Raw genomic sequence first — 15,058 nt, forward strand, 5'->3', positions numbered from 1 at the left:
AGTAATGTTTTGATATTCGAATAGTTATCGAATATACTTAGAAAATCATTTGGAAAATCTTAAAATCCATTTAACTTAATTGTTATATCGAAATATCAAAATGTTTCAACACTTTCACATCACATAATTCATAGTTATGATTTCATATTTACCTAATTTCAAAGCTAATTCACATATACATGTTTTCATATATTTCTATCATTTCTCACCCAATCACATTTATTCATGTAAACATACTTGTCCTTGTTCACATATGATCATATACTTCATATAACATATAAACCTAGAACACTTTCACATAGCTTATATCGTATTTCTAAATATATATCATTTAATAGTATTTTTATTTAGGTATATTTAATCTATTTACTTAATTCAATTCATAATTTCATTATAATCTTTTCATATAGCTCCATAGATATTTAGCATATAACTTATCTTGTATATTCGTATCGTCCCTTTATATTCAAGTTTCCTAATTGATATACTATTCCCATTTCATTCTATAATTCAATCTTATTTAGTTCCCTTAACTCTCATTAAATCAAAAAGCTCTATTACACTAATTCCCATAATATCATACCACTATATACTTGTCCAACTCATGTTTACCTAGTTCATATCACTTCTCATGAACTCACTCTCATCTTTTCCTATTCTTACATTTTTATCTCATAACCATGTATTCACATAGCCTTAATTCATTATCATATTACTTATATTTGTTCTCCTATGACTCTTTATAAACATCTATTTTCATTTCCCTACATCTCTTGACTTATCTTCTATATTCATATAATTTCATAACTTATTTTATATCTCATTAACACTTAACCGTATTTTTACATAAATCACATAGCACATACAAACAAAACATCAATTCATATAATCAAACATACATACACTTCATATCGTTAACATACTTATAATCAAGACTTAATGAGCTATTACTATAAGAATAGACTTATCACAGTCCAATTTCCATATAATCTTATACAATAAGATGCACTCACCTGGGTCTCGTTGTTTTGAATCAATCCTAATCCTTAGTTTGTTCCGGAACAAGCTTTCATTCTATATCTACATAATAATACATTAATACTTATTAGTATATTGATTGATATATTCGAAACTATCACTCCTTAGGCTCAGAGAAAAGCCAATTTCATCTTTTAATGAAGGTATGCATCGATGCACTACTGATGCATCGGTGCATAAAATGCATTCGATGTTGTATTATTATAGGGATGCATCGATGCATGACTTATGCATCGATGCACTAATTGCTTCGATGTTTCTATTTTAAAAGAGTGCATCGATGCATTACCATGCATCGATACACCTTCAAACAATTTCTGGGTTTTAACCTTGATGCATCGATGCACTATGAATGTGCATCGATGCACTCTGCCCAGAATCCTCTTTTATGCCCGAAAATCCACTCTTTTCAGCTTAATACTTCATATATCATCCCCTTTATTATTTTTAACTTACATACTCATATTCAAACTCATTCCTATTCATTAATCACCTCTTTAACATCAAAATCCTATTCTCCATATGTAATTCAAGAATTACACTAAATTTTCAACATGTTCCAAATTCAATTCTATTGCTTCTAGCTTCTTAATTATACCCTTGACAAGTCAAATCCATCTTTAGAACTTCAAAAACCTTTCTATAACAAAATTTCATTTCTACACCCTTCATATCATTTCCTTTCTAATTCTCTATTCTTGATGTTTAAAGCTTATATAAGCTTTCCTTAAGCTTATATGATACTCCAAGAATCAAAATCAACTTATAAATCCAAGAATTAAACAGCTGAAATTAAACTCACCTTTAAATGAGGCTTACGGGGAGAAGAAGAAGATGGAGAAGAAGACTCTGGATAATTCTCTCCTTTCCCACGTGGTTTCCTTAAAAAGGGAAAATAAAATCTTCTCTTAGAAAAGACCATAATACCCTTGTTACTTTCCAGCTTTACTACTAAATCCATGAACTTTTAACTTATTTCGAAATCAAGCACATAGTTTTCAAAATTTGCAATTTAGTCACTGACCCTGAATTTCGGGATGTTACATGATGCTTCTCATTAAGTTTAATAGATCTATGGTTTAAATCCCATAAAAAATATTTTTTTCATTGCTTCCGTATCATTGTCTCGTTAGATTATTAACGACAGAGTGACATAATTGTACCTAAAATCAAACGTTAGCACTAAAATTAACAAAATTAACAATTTGTGTGTGCGTGGGGTTGGACGAGGCAGCCCTGACAGTCAGCCCATGGAAACAACAGGGCCCTTCCTTAACCCACGGTCTGCACCCATGCCACGTCATCTCCGTTCACTCTTGTGACAGTTGTGGGTCCCACATCGCCGACTCAGACAGAGAGAACGGACGATGTACGCCTACATGAGAATGATTCTTCTTAGGATATGCGAATATGCCTTTCTCCTACAGCATCACCACTATCCTATTATAAAACTCACAGCCCCCCAATGGATTCCCAGAAATATCTTCAATTCCTGGTGAGTCATTAATGATCCTTTCGCTTCTATAAATTGTTCATACGCAAAGTGTCTCGAATTTTCTAGATCTTGATGCGTTTGATTTCTGGTGTATCCGGGGAATCAGAATCCATGGCCGACACAAATTACAGCAAGCCTCTGGGAATTCGATTCATAGAACACATTAGGAGCACGAAGCTTTCGTATGGAACTCATCAAGCCATCGTCTTGGTCGTGACATTCGTGGCCTACACCAGCTATCACGCCACTAGGAAGACGACCAGCATTGTCAAGATAGTGCTCGATCCACAATCGTCTGATGCAGCCTTGAGGTCCTTGCATCATGGTTGGGCACCATTCGATGGATCCGACGGGACCACCTTGCTCGGCCAGCTCGACGTGGCGTTTCTCTTGGTCTATGCTTTCGGGATGTACTTCTCGGGTCACTTGGGTGATAGGACCGACTTGAGGGTGTTTTTGACGGTGGGAATGGTCGGAACTGGCTTGCTTACTTCACTGTTTGGTGTTGGTTACTGGGCTGAAATCCATAGCTTTTACTACTTCCTGGTCGTGCAAATGCTTGCCGGGCTGTTTCAGTCGACCGGGTGGCCGTCGGTTGTGTCGGTTGTCGGTGAATGGCTTGGGAAGAAGAAGAGAGGGCTGATCATGGGGATATGGAATGCTCATACTTCTGTTGGGAACATTATTGGCTCTTTGATTGCTTCGGCATTGTTGAGCTATGGATGGGGTTGGTCCTTTGTTGTGCCTGGTTTGCTTATGGCATTTATCGGCTTGCTGGTTTTCCTTTTTCTTCCTGTTAGTCCTGAGTCGGTCGGAGTCGGAGTCGATGAAGAAGAAGAAAAGAAAAAGAAGAAGAAGTGGATAGAAAGAACAGAGAAGGAGTATCCGAGCCTTTATTGGACTCGGATACTGAGCCTAAGGAGCAACCTGTACGGTTCATTGATGCATGGAAGATCCCTGGGGTTGCTCCTTTTGCTTTCTGTCTCTTCTTTGCCAAATTGGTCGCCTACACTTTTCTATATTGGCTCCCATACTACATTAGCCATACAGGTCACACCGTGATATTACATAGTGTAAAATTACGTAAAATTCATTAGTTTTATCGATTGACGTACGTAGTGTAAAATTACGTAAAATTCATTAGTCTTGTCGTTTAATCTTGCAGCGATTGAGGGTGAGTATTTATCCAATGAGACGGCGGGAAACTTGTCGACATTTTTCGATGTCGGAGGGGTGCTCGGAGGGATTTTAGCCGGTCACATTTCGGACCGATTAGATGCCAGAGCCATAACCGCAGCAACTTTCATGTATTGTGCCATCCCTGCCCTGTTCTTCTACCGGAGTTACGGACACATTTCGTTGGCGATGAACGTAGCTCTGATGTTCGTCTGCGGAATGTTCGTGAACGGACCCTATGCTCTTATAACAACAGCCGTCTCTGCGGACCTCGGAACTCACAGTTCATTAAGAGGGAACTCGAAGGCATTGGCGACAGTCACAGCAATCGTAGACGGAACGGGTTCCGTTGGTGCGGCGATCGGACCTTTGTTAACCGGCTACATCTCTGCCGAGAGCTGGAGCACAGTTTTTACTATGCTCATGGGAGCTGCATTAGTTGCAGGGCTGCTGTTGACACGGCTCGTGGTGGCCGAGGTGGCAGCGACGATTTCCGATTCGAGACCACATGGAGGATCACAACCAGGACCTCAAGCTCCAGAACTGGATGTATGATGCGTGTAAATCGTGTGTTTTACGTATTTTTTCTGAGGAAAGGGGAAGATTTTGTGGCATTCTCCTTGATTCTAGTTTTGATTACCCTGAAATTATTTCTCCTTTGCTTCATTGGATTTGGAGAAGATGAGACAGAAGAAACATCAATATTTATGTACATTTTGTATGCTACATTTAGGGGTGTTCATTTGGTTAAAATGGTGGTCGACCGAACCGAATTATAATTAATCGAATTAACTGAATTTTTTTATTCTTTAACCGTTAATCGAACCGAATTTTTTTAAAAAATATTAACCGAACATAATAAATTTTAGTTAATTCGGTTAATTTTCGAATTAACCAATTTTTTAAAATTTTCTAATTTATATAAAAAATGAATATTTTTTAATTCAAAAAAATAATTTACAATTAATTTAAATAATATATAATTATAAAATAAAAATTTTATATGGATTTTTAAATTAATTGATATTGATTTAGGTTTAAAAGTTATTGATCTTAAATTATTAATTGAGTTTTAAATAGTTTGGGTTGAACCCATATGTTATATATAATATATAATATTTAAAATTTAATTTTAGTTAATTCAGTTAATTAGGTTAATTAACCGATTTCAAACCGAATTAACCGTTAACCGAATTCTAAAAAATTTCTTAACCGTTCTCCGATAACTAATTCGGTGGCCAACCGAATTAACCGAACTAATTCGATTCGATCGGTTAATTCGGCTAAAACCGAAAAATGAACACCCCTAGCTACATTATATTAATTTCTTTGGATTATATGCTTGCCATATGAGCTGTGATTAGATTTTAAATTGGTTTTTTAATTGAATTTTTAAACTAAATTTTTGTTCCAATTGAACTATTATGTCACGTTCGTCAAGTTTAGTGTTGTATACCCAATATAGTCATACCCTAAATGATAGGATAAAGGCTTAAATATACCAAAGGTGTCAAACTTATGTCCGTTTTCTAGTTTAGTGCCTAACGTTTATTTCGTTCCAGTTTAGTGTCGAACGTATCATTCTGTTACTCATTTAGGTGTCTAGGCCGTCAACGACATTAATTTCCCTGTTAAGTGACGCGTGTCACAACTTGGTAATTTTAAAATTTTATTTAAAATTAAAAATTTAATATATATATATATATATATATATATATATATATATTAAAAAGAAAACACAAATTTTGAAATAAACCAAAAAATTTGAAAACCTTCATTTCAACCCTTAAACCCATGCCTATCGCTGCCTTTTTCCATCGACGAAGCTCCACTCGACCTCCCCTCCTCTCGACGAGCAAAACCCCCATAAAATCGTGACTGATCGACGTCGATTGCTGATGAATCAACGTTTTATACACTGTGAATCCTAAGATGAAAATCGTGAGCCCACGCGATTTTGACTGCCCATTGACCGCTGATTGGTCATGATTTCATGGGGGTTTTGGTCGTTGAGGGGAGGGGAGGTCTGGTGGAGCTTCGTCGACATCTAAAGCAGACAATCGACATGGGTTTAGGGGTTGAAACGAAAGTTTTCAAAATTTTGGGTTTATTTCAAAATTTGTGTGTGTGTATATATATAATTTTAATTTTTTAATTTTAAATAAAAATTTTAAAATTACTAAGTTGAGACACATGTCACTTAACGACCAAACTTAACGGTTCGTCTCGACTTGACCCATTTTGAGTAATGAAACGAAACGTTAGGCACCAAATTGGAACAAAATAAATATTAGGCACTAAACTGGAAAAAAGGGACATAGGTTGGACACCTTTTGTATATTTAAGCCTAGAATAAATTACTCATTTATTATCTAAATTATCAATTTTGATCCGTTTTATTACCTAAACTTTCAATTTTTTCAAAACTATATCTAACGTTTAGTTTTTATTTCGTTTTAGTACCTCGCCATTAAAAACTTAACGGGTGATTTGCACGTGGTACCTTTTTATTGGTAAACTGCATCATTCATCACTCAACTATCTTCTCACTTCTATTTTGGCTAAAGTTTAATTCTTTTTAATTTAATTACTTAATTTTCAAATTACCCCCAATTTAATTACTCTAACTTTCAATTTTTTCAAAACTATATCTAACGTTTAGTTTTTGTTTCTTTTTAGTACCTCACCGTTAAAAGCTTAACAGGTGATTTGCATGTGGAACCTTTTTATTGGTAAATTGCATCATTCATCATTCCTATTTTGGCTAAAGTTTAATTCTTTTAATTTAATTACTCAATTTTCAAATTACTCCTAATTTAATTACTCTAAATTTCATTTTTTATTTTTAATTATATATTAATAAAATAATAATAAAATGTCATGTCATAAAAATTATTAATAAAATAAATTAGAGTGACTAAAATAGAAGCAATTTGAAAGTTGAGTAGTTAAATTGAAATTTTTTAAACTTTAGTACCAAAATAGAAGTAAGAAGATAGTTGAGTGATCAAATGTAATTTACTCATAAAAAATGCAGTGCCGTTAAGTTGTTAAGTTTTTCATGGTGAGGTATTAAAATGAAACACAAACTAAACGTTAGATACGATTTTAAAATAATTAAAAGTTTAAGTACTAAAATATATCAAAACTGATAATTTAAGTATTAAACGTATAATTTAGCCTAAATAATAAGTATCATTTTAATTGTAGAATTTAACTTAGTATGCTTTAGTGTCACGAGTCAAGGTTTGAGACCTAGACGAATTTAGACGTAGGGGTGTCAAACGGGTAATTCGGTTAACCGACCGAATCGAATTACTCAAATTCTATTAACCGAATTTTCCCCCATTAATCGTTAATCGAACCGATTTTTTCTAAAAAAATTAACCGACCCGAACTAAGTTCGGTTAACCGAATTAACCGAGATTTATAAATAATATATATTATATATTAAACATTAAGTATTTTTTTTGATTTTTTCGATTAATTTGGTCGGTTAATTCGGTAAAAACCAAGTTCAAACACCCCTAAAGCTAAATAATATATATATATATATATATATATATATATATATATATATATATATATATATATATATATATATATATATATATATATATATATATAATATTAAATATTTAATAATTTCGGTTAATTTAGTTAATTAACTGATTTCGAACCGAATTAACCGAAACCGAACTTTGAAAAAAAACCCGTTAACCGACCGATTAACCTACCGAAATTTTGGTTCGGTCGGTTAATTCGGTTTTAAACGAACAGTGAACACCCCTTGTCCAAGGAGTATTGAGCAACATGTTAGTAGCACAAAACCTTCTTAAGTTGAGTTGCACTTACTCCATCTAAGAGACCCAAGTCATCAAGTAAATAGAAATCTAGTCGGTATGGGTGAGTGTTCGTTCGAGTCAAGTCGAGTAAAAAAATTTTTGTTATTCGAGTTGACGAGTCTTATTTTATAACTCGAAGTTGACTTATTTTTTTTCCGAGTCGAGTCTAATTTATAAAATTTGAGACGAGTCGAGTCAAAATTTCAAAATTATGTTTAAATTTAATTGTAAATATTTATAATATTATGATATTATTTAATTCCTGTTTAAATGGTTTTTTATAACCATATACAATACATATATATTTTTCATTTTCTCATATGTGATACACATATACCATATAGAGTCGAGGGACTCGACTCAAACTTGAAAATAATCCACCAATTATTAAAAATTCAAGTTATTCGAGTTGTATTTTACAAATCGATTTGAACTTGAATTTTGTCGAGTTGAGTCGAGTTTATGAAATTACAACTCGAAGTCAATTTGTGTAGAGAAAATCGATTTTTTGAGTCGAGTCGTGTTTTTCTCACCCCTACCAATAGGATTAGGATTAAAAAATCCAAGGTAAACTTCAAGTTAGAATTTCGCATTATAGATAGGCTTACTTTAAGTTGTATTAGAGCTTTGTTTCGTAGGTAGGATTTTTAATCATAGTTGATAGAGTAAATAGAATTCAAGTTATATTGGGACACATTCGGTTGTAAGGACACATTCGGTTGTAAGGATACCTAGGCACACAAGTCATATCTCAGTGTCCAAGGTCATAGGATTGCTAGATTCGAGTCTAGTCCTATGGTAATTGTTATCAGAGCGAGATTTATAAGCAAGAATTATAGAGATGACTACAGGAAACAATGTTGTCAGACAAGACGATGTCGAGACCCGTGTGGATAAATAAAAGAGAGCAAGCTTGAGAGATTCTCCTTGGACAGAAGAGTCAATCGACTTGATCGAGATCCGTAAAGGATGCAAGGTAGACTGTTGAAGGGCATGAACAACGCCTTGATGAGCTATACTCTAAGGGAAATGAACTTAAGCAAGGGCTGCAAAACACACTCAATGAAGCAATCAGCCAGCTAAGGCAAAAGAATGAAGCACTTTAAGCTGAGATAATATATCTAGGCCTTTACATGAACTGAATGAAGACGAACGAGGGTATGGTCATGTTTGTTCAGTCTCTGGAGCAAGGGTACTAAATAGGCATAGGTTGTTTTGTCTTCTATTTGGAATGGGACCGAGAAAAATGGACCGCTGCCATGATTATTTTCCTTTCGATTGAACCGCATGCGAATCAGGATCTGGTTAAGGTGTTGGGTTCCGTCTTAAGTCAAAATACAGTCATCTGCATACTTCCATATTGTCTTAATGGAAATCAGAATTATTCATAACTAAATTACTCTTTTAAAAAAATTCACGATTTCGATACCCACAATGACCGTCATAATATCTGTTATGTTCGCAATCGCGACAAGCACAATACAACTAAAAATGCGGTCGCAACCGCAATCTAAATCCTTGATCCTTATATATATGTTCTTAATTTGTTATATGTGCATATAGGCAGTGGAAAGTGTTGAAAAGATGAACAAGGGGGTGTTATGATATAAATTATCATTGAAAAGCAAGAAGAATGAAGAATGAAGAAATACTTCTCATTCATTTTATTAATCACAATAACCTACTTTTACACTTAGCAATATGAGCTTATATACTAAGCTGAATAACAATACTAACTAACTCAATTGCCAGTTTAGCACGCAAAGGAAGTGAATACACGTGAACTGAATACACGTACGAAAACAAACTTATAACAGAATCATAACAACAACATAGTCGTGCTGCAATGCATTTCATACTTCAACATTCACCCTACTCAATAACTCTTGAGAAGTCTAGCAGATTTGCATTCATCAACATTCACCCTGCTGAATAGCCCTTTAACTCTTCTATTTGCATTCATCAACATTCACCATGCTCAATGATTTTCTAACGCTTCAAGATGCATTCATCAACATCCTCAACCATGGCTTCACTACACAGTGAAGGAAATGCAGACTTGTCTTTGAGTTAAACAATTAATAATCGTACTCTATGCTTTAGAAACAAAAGAACAGAGAGTGGTTTTGTGAAAATGTCAGCTACTTGCTCAATTGTTGGAACTTCATGAACATGTAGTGTTCCAGCAGCAACTATCTCTCGAACAAAGAACAAGTCCAGTTCCACATGCTTAAACTTAGAATGAAGAACTGGATTAGCACACACAACAACAACACTTGAATTATCACACCATAGGGTAGGTGTATCATGCACCACAACATGCAGCTCAGAAAGTAAAGATAAAAGACATCTTATGTCAGCCGCATCACATGCAACACTTCGATATTCAGCCTTAGCAGTAGATCTAGCTACCACCTGTTGCTTACGAGAGCTCCATGAGACCAAGTTTCCAGAAAAGTAAATACAATAACTAGATGTTGAATGCCTATCATCTACATCCGATCCCAGTTAGCATCAGCAAATCCAGTTAGTGTTAATTTGGAGGAGGATGAAAACCATAACCCAAAATCAATAGTACCCTGCAGATAGCGTAGAATCTGCTTTACTGCCTGAAAGAGATACTCAAGTGGTGCTTGTAAGAACTGACATACTCAATTGATTGCAAATGCTACATCAAGACGAGTAATTACTATATACTGTAATGCACCAACAACACTTCTATAGTAAGCTGCATTTTTAAAGTTGGGTTCACCCTTACTGGACAGCTTACAATTCGTCACCATTGGTGTAGGAAGACTCCTAGCCCCAGCAAAACCACTGCGTTGTAGCAAGTCCTTTATGTACTTTCGATGACTCAACACAATATCACCTGAGTCATAACAAACTTCAACACCCAAAAAATAGTTCAAGGTTCCAAGATCCTTCAAGGAAAAATGCTAATTCAATTTGTCACTAACAAGTTGTACTTTATCAACTTTATTCCCGGTAAGTATTATGTCATCAACATATACTAACAAGTACATAATACTGGTAGATGTCTTGTAAACATAAAAAGATGAATCAAATTTGGCTAATACAAATCCCTCAGACTCCAAGTATATACGGTGTAACATCCCAAATTATGGGTTAGTGACCAATTTGTAAAGTTTCAGAATTTGATGACTAAAGTAGAAGAATGAAATAGTTCAATGATTATTGGATATATATGATGAAAAGGTTATTTAGTAATTATTAAAGGAAATAAAGGGTAAAATGGTCATTTGATCATTTAAGGAATTAAAAAAATGGAATTATATACGTGGAAAGGGAGAGAATTCTCCAGAGTTCTCTTCTCCTTTCTTCTTCTTCTTCACGTGGAAGCCAAGAGCCAAAGGTAAGTTTCTTTGTTTATAAATGAATTGTTGATTTTAAGGTTGGGTTTTGATTATTAGATGATAACTAAGCTTAAGGAAAGCTTAAATCATCTTAAAAACAAAGGATGGTGGAATTAGGAGAGATTAAAGATTTTGAGTTTTTGAATGAAATCTTGAAATAAAGTTGATAAGTTGAATTTTAAGTTGAATTTGACTTGTCAATAGTTAAATTAAGAGATTTGGAGTAATAGAATTGGATTTGAAACATATTGCAAAATTGGTGTAATTATTGAATTAAATATGGAATATAGGATTTTGAGGTTTAAGATGAATTAAATGAATATAGATTGGTTTAAGTATGTGTACTAGAGTTAAGAATGAAAAAGAGGTTGAAATAGGAAGTGTTTAAGTTGAAATGAAGTATTTTTCGTGCTGAAAATGTAATTCTGGGCTAGGGGAATCGGTACCCATTCAAGGGGAACCGATACCCCTTCAAGCGAATAAAATTTCCAGAATGTCATGGGGGAACCGATACCCCCACAGGAGGGAACCGATTCCCCCTAAAGGAAAATTGTAAATATTGGTTTAATAAGTTCGTTTAAGTTGCTAGTATCAAATTACAAGGTGTAAGTATCTAATAATTGTCTTAAAAATGTATAATTATGTAGATTCAGAGCCTAAACGAGTTCTGGAATCATTGACAAGTAATATCGATAAAAAGGGAAGATAAGAGATTGGAATGGACTAGTGAGGCCAGGTGAGTGCAATTTCATTGTACTTATGTTATCGAATAAGCATTGGCTTGCAATGAGCCAGTGACGGAGTTACTATGGTAATAAGTAACTCTTAAAATGTTATTTGATTTGTGAATTTTATGTATGCATGAGTATAGGTGACATGATTTATATGATTCATATGATATGTGATACTGAACTACATGAATATATGAGAATATTATATCAGTCGTGTGATATGTTTGACATGTTATTTTATGTGATACGTGTTTACATGATCACAAGACATGAGTTATATGAAAGAGAAAGTATATGGGATATGTTAAAGTGAATCCTATATTTATATGGATATGAACTCATATGAGAATGGATATGAACTACTTGATTACATATATATGTAAAGGAAACCATGAGCTTATATGAATATATGATATGGTTACATGAATATGAAAAAGGATATAAAAGATAATACCCATGTTATGTGTCATGAGAGCTAGGGGTATAGTTGGCATGCCAAGAGTCGAGGGTACCTATGTCTTTCGAGACATATGGACAGTATACCTATGTTCTAAGGAACATATGGACAGTTCACCTAGGTTCTTCGGAACCTATGGACAGTTGCCGAGGATCTTTATGACCTCTGGATAGTTACCGAGGATCTTTATGACCTCTGGATAGGTCCTGCGAGACATTGATCGAGCTGTGGTGACAGCATATGTGTGCCCAACCTCAATGTACTCGCATACCTTAAGTTCTCAATAGTGTACATGGGTTAATAAAGAGAGTAAACAAGTATACTAAATGTGATATGCATATGTGACTTGTTATATGGAATAGATTACATGATTTACATAAGGGTGTATTGCTTGGTTAATGCATGATATGGTAAAGACAAATGTTTATATAAGAGTGTTAAATTATAAAGATTAATGATAGTGAATGAGAAATGTTAAACGTGTTGATAATGATATATGTGCATGTGTGTACATGTTGCAGAAATTATATATATGTGCTTTTATATGATATGATTGTAATACTAATTGCTCATGCATTTGATATGAATTATAGTTGTATTACATGTTTATATGCCTCACTAAGTCAACGACTTAGCGTGTGATTGTTTCACATGTAGGTTTCGAGAAGAGTAACGAGCAATGTGGAGCAAGACAGGTCAGTTCTCCTTACCAAGTGTCAGATCAGAAAAGAGGTGAATAATACGTATTTTAATAAATAAAGTTCTAGTTGGCATGTAATCAAAAGAATATATATATATTGTATAAGCTCTGCATAGTTTTGTAAACGTTTTGAATAAGTTTTAAGGTTATAAAAGTTTTAAATTACTCACTATTTTATACAAGTACATGTTTTGAAAAGTCAATGTGACACCTCGGACTCGTATCTGGGTCGGGTATGGGTTGGGGTGTTACATACGGAGTCGTTCAAACCAAGCTCGAGGAGCTTGTTTCAATCCATAAATGGCTTTATGAAGCTTACAAACAGTGTTCACATCACCTAGCTCATAACCTGGTGGCTGACTCATATAAACTTCTTCAGTGAGAATGACATTCAAGAAAGCATTATTGATATCTATTTGTCTTGACGCCCAACCATTGGTCAAAGCAAGGGAAAGTATAACACGAACGGTAGAAGGTTTAACTACTGGACTGAAAACCTCATGAAAGTCAACTCCTGGTTCTTGAAGAAAGCCCTTTGCTACAAGACGAGCTTTGTAATGAGCCACATAACCATCAACATTTCGTTTTACTTTAAACAACCATTTGCATGCAACAGCTCGTCTATTTGCAAGAAGAGGAACAAGAGACCATGTTTTGTTCTGAACTAATGCATCATATTCAGCTTGAGGAGCAACCTTCCAATGAGGATGAATGAAAACCTCTTTTATATTGTGAGTCTCTCTAATAGCACACGCAACTTGATAAATTTTCAGTTTCGTAATGCCACTTTTACTTCTGGTAACCATAGAATGAGCATTAGTAGTTGTGGCAGAAGGAACACGAGTAGCATTTTATGAGACAATGAATTCATGCATGATTTCATGTGATCATGACTCACTATCAGTTCTAGACAATTCAGCAACACCATCAACTAACTGATTCATACTGATAATGGTCATACCTGGACTAGCAACAACATTTGATTCATCAGTATTTACACTAGAGGAAACATCCTGTCAATTAATACCACAAGCATCATGAACTGGAGTGGCATGTGCATTATTATTATTAGTACTTCTCTCAACTGAAGGTTGATGATCTCGTGGAACCATAATCACTGGCAAGACTCCATTCGAAACATGAGAAAAACACTGTGATTTTCAGTCACTTTGCATACACTGTAGGGAAATATTGTCTCATCAAAAACCACATGCCTAGAGACAAAAATTATGTCATTTTCATCCAAGCATTTATAACCTTTGTGAGAGGAGCTGTAGCCAAGAAACACACACTGCCTAGATCGATACTCCAATTTGTGCCTATTAAAAGGTCTCAAGAATGGAAAACAAACACAACCAAATACTCGTAGGTCAGAATAGTTAGGTGATGCTTGATATAATTTCTAAAAAGGTGATTTACCACCAAGAACATCAGTTGGTAGGCGGTTTATCAAATACACAGCTGCTGTAAACGCATGACTCCATAATTTTAAAGGTAAATGAGCTTGAGCCAACAAAGTCAGCCCCATCTCAACCACATGCCTATGTTTCCTCTCAGCTTTTACATTCTGTTCAGAGGTGTTCGGACATGAAATTCGATGTTGAATTCCATGATCACGAAACCATGTATAAAGAGGTTGATACTCACCTCCACTATCACTTTGCACAACCCTGATTATTTTACCAAACTAAACCTTTATCATTTTGTTAAAGTGAATAAAACACTGCCCCACTTCAGATTTACGCTTAAGCAAATATAACCAAGTATGCATACTAAACACATCTATGAAAGATATATAATAGACATAGCCATTTGAAGAAGTGAAAGGAGTTGGTCCCCACACATCTGAGATAATCAATTGAAAAGGAGAAGTGTATTCAGTCATCGAATTACAAAATGGAAGCTTATGTGCTTTGCCTTGAAAATAGGTAGTACAGATTTGAGATAAGCTACACGCATCAGTAGACACATTACAAGATTTCATAACTGCATTTACAGTTTTAACAGAAGCATGACCCAATCTTTTATGCCACAGATCCAAAAGAGATTGTGATCTTGACACATTATTAACATGATAGCTAGTCTCCTTTTCAATAGTAGGATGTATCTAGTATAAACCTTCATCCGTGAGCTTCCCTCGTAATAGAATGGTCTGAGTCTGAGCATCCTTCACAAAATAGTCGAATGGATGAAATTCGAGAAATACATTATTATCACGTGTAAATTGAGAAACTGATAACAA

General features: G+C 34.5%; 1 pseudogene; it reads left to right on the forward strand.

The window, feature by feature from the left end:
• The first annotated feature begins 2,635 nt into the window (after positions 1 to 2,635).
• On the forward strand, positions 2,636 to 4,298 carry LOC120208692 (annotated as a pseudogene).
• The last annotated feature ends 10,760 nt before the right edge of the window (positions 4,299 to 15,058 follow it).

The sequence above is a fragment of the Hibiscus syriacus genome, unplaced genomic scaffold (genome assembly GCF_006381635.1).
Source record: "Hibiscus syriacus cultivar Baekdansim isolate YM2019G1 unplaced genomic scaffold, ASM638163v2 tig00016885_pilon, whole genome shotgun sequence".
Lineage (NCBI taxonomy): Eukaryota > Viridiplantae > Streptophyta > Magnoliopsida > Malvales > Malvaceae > Hibiscus > Hibiscus syriacus.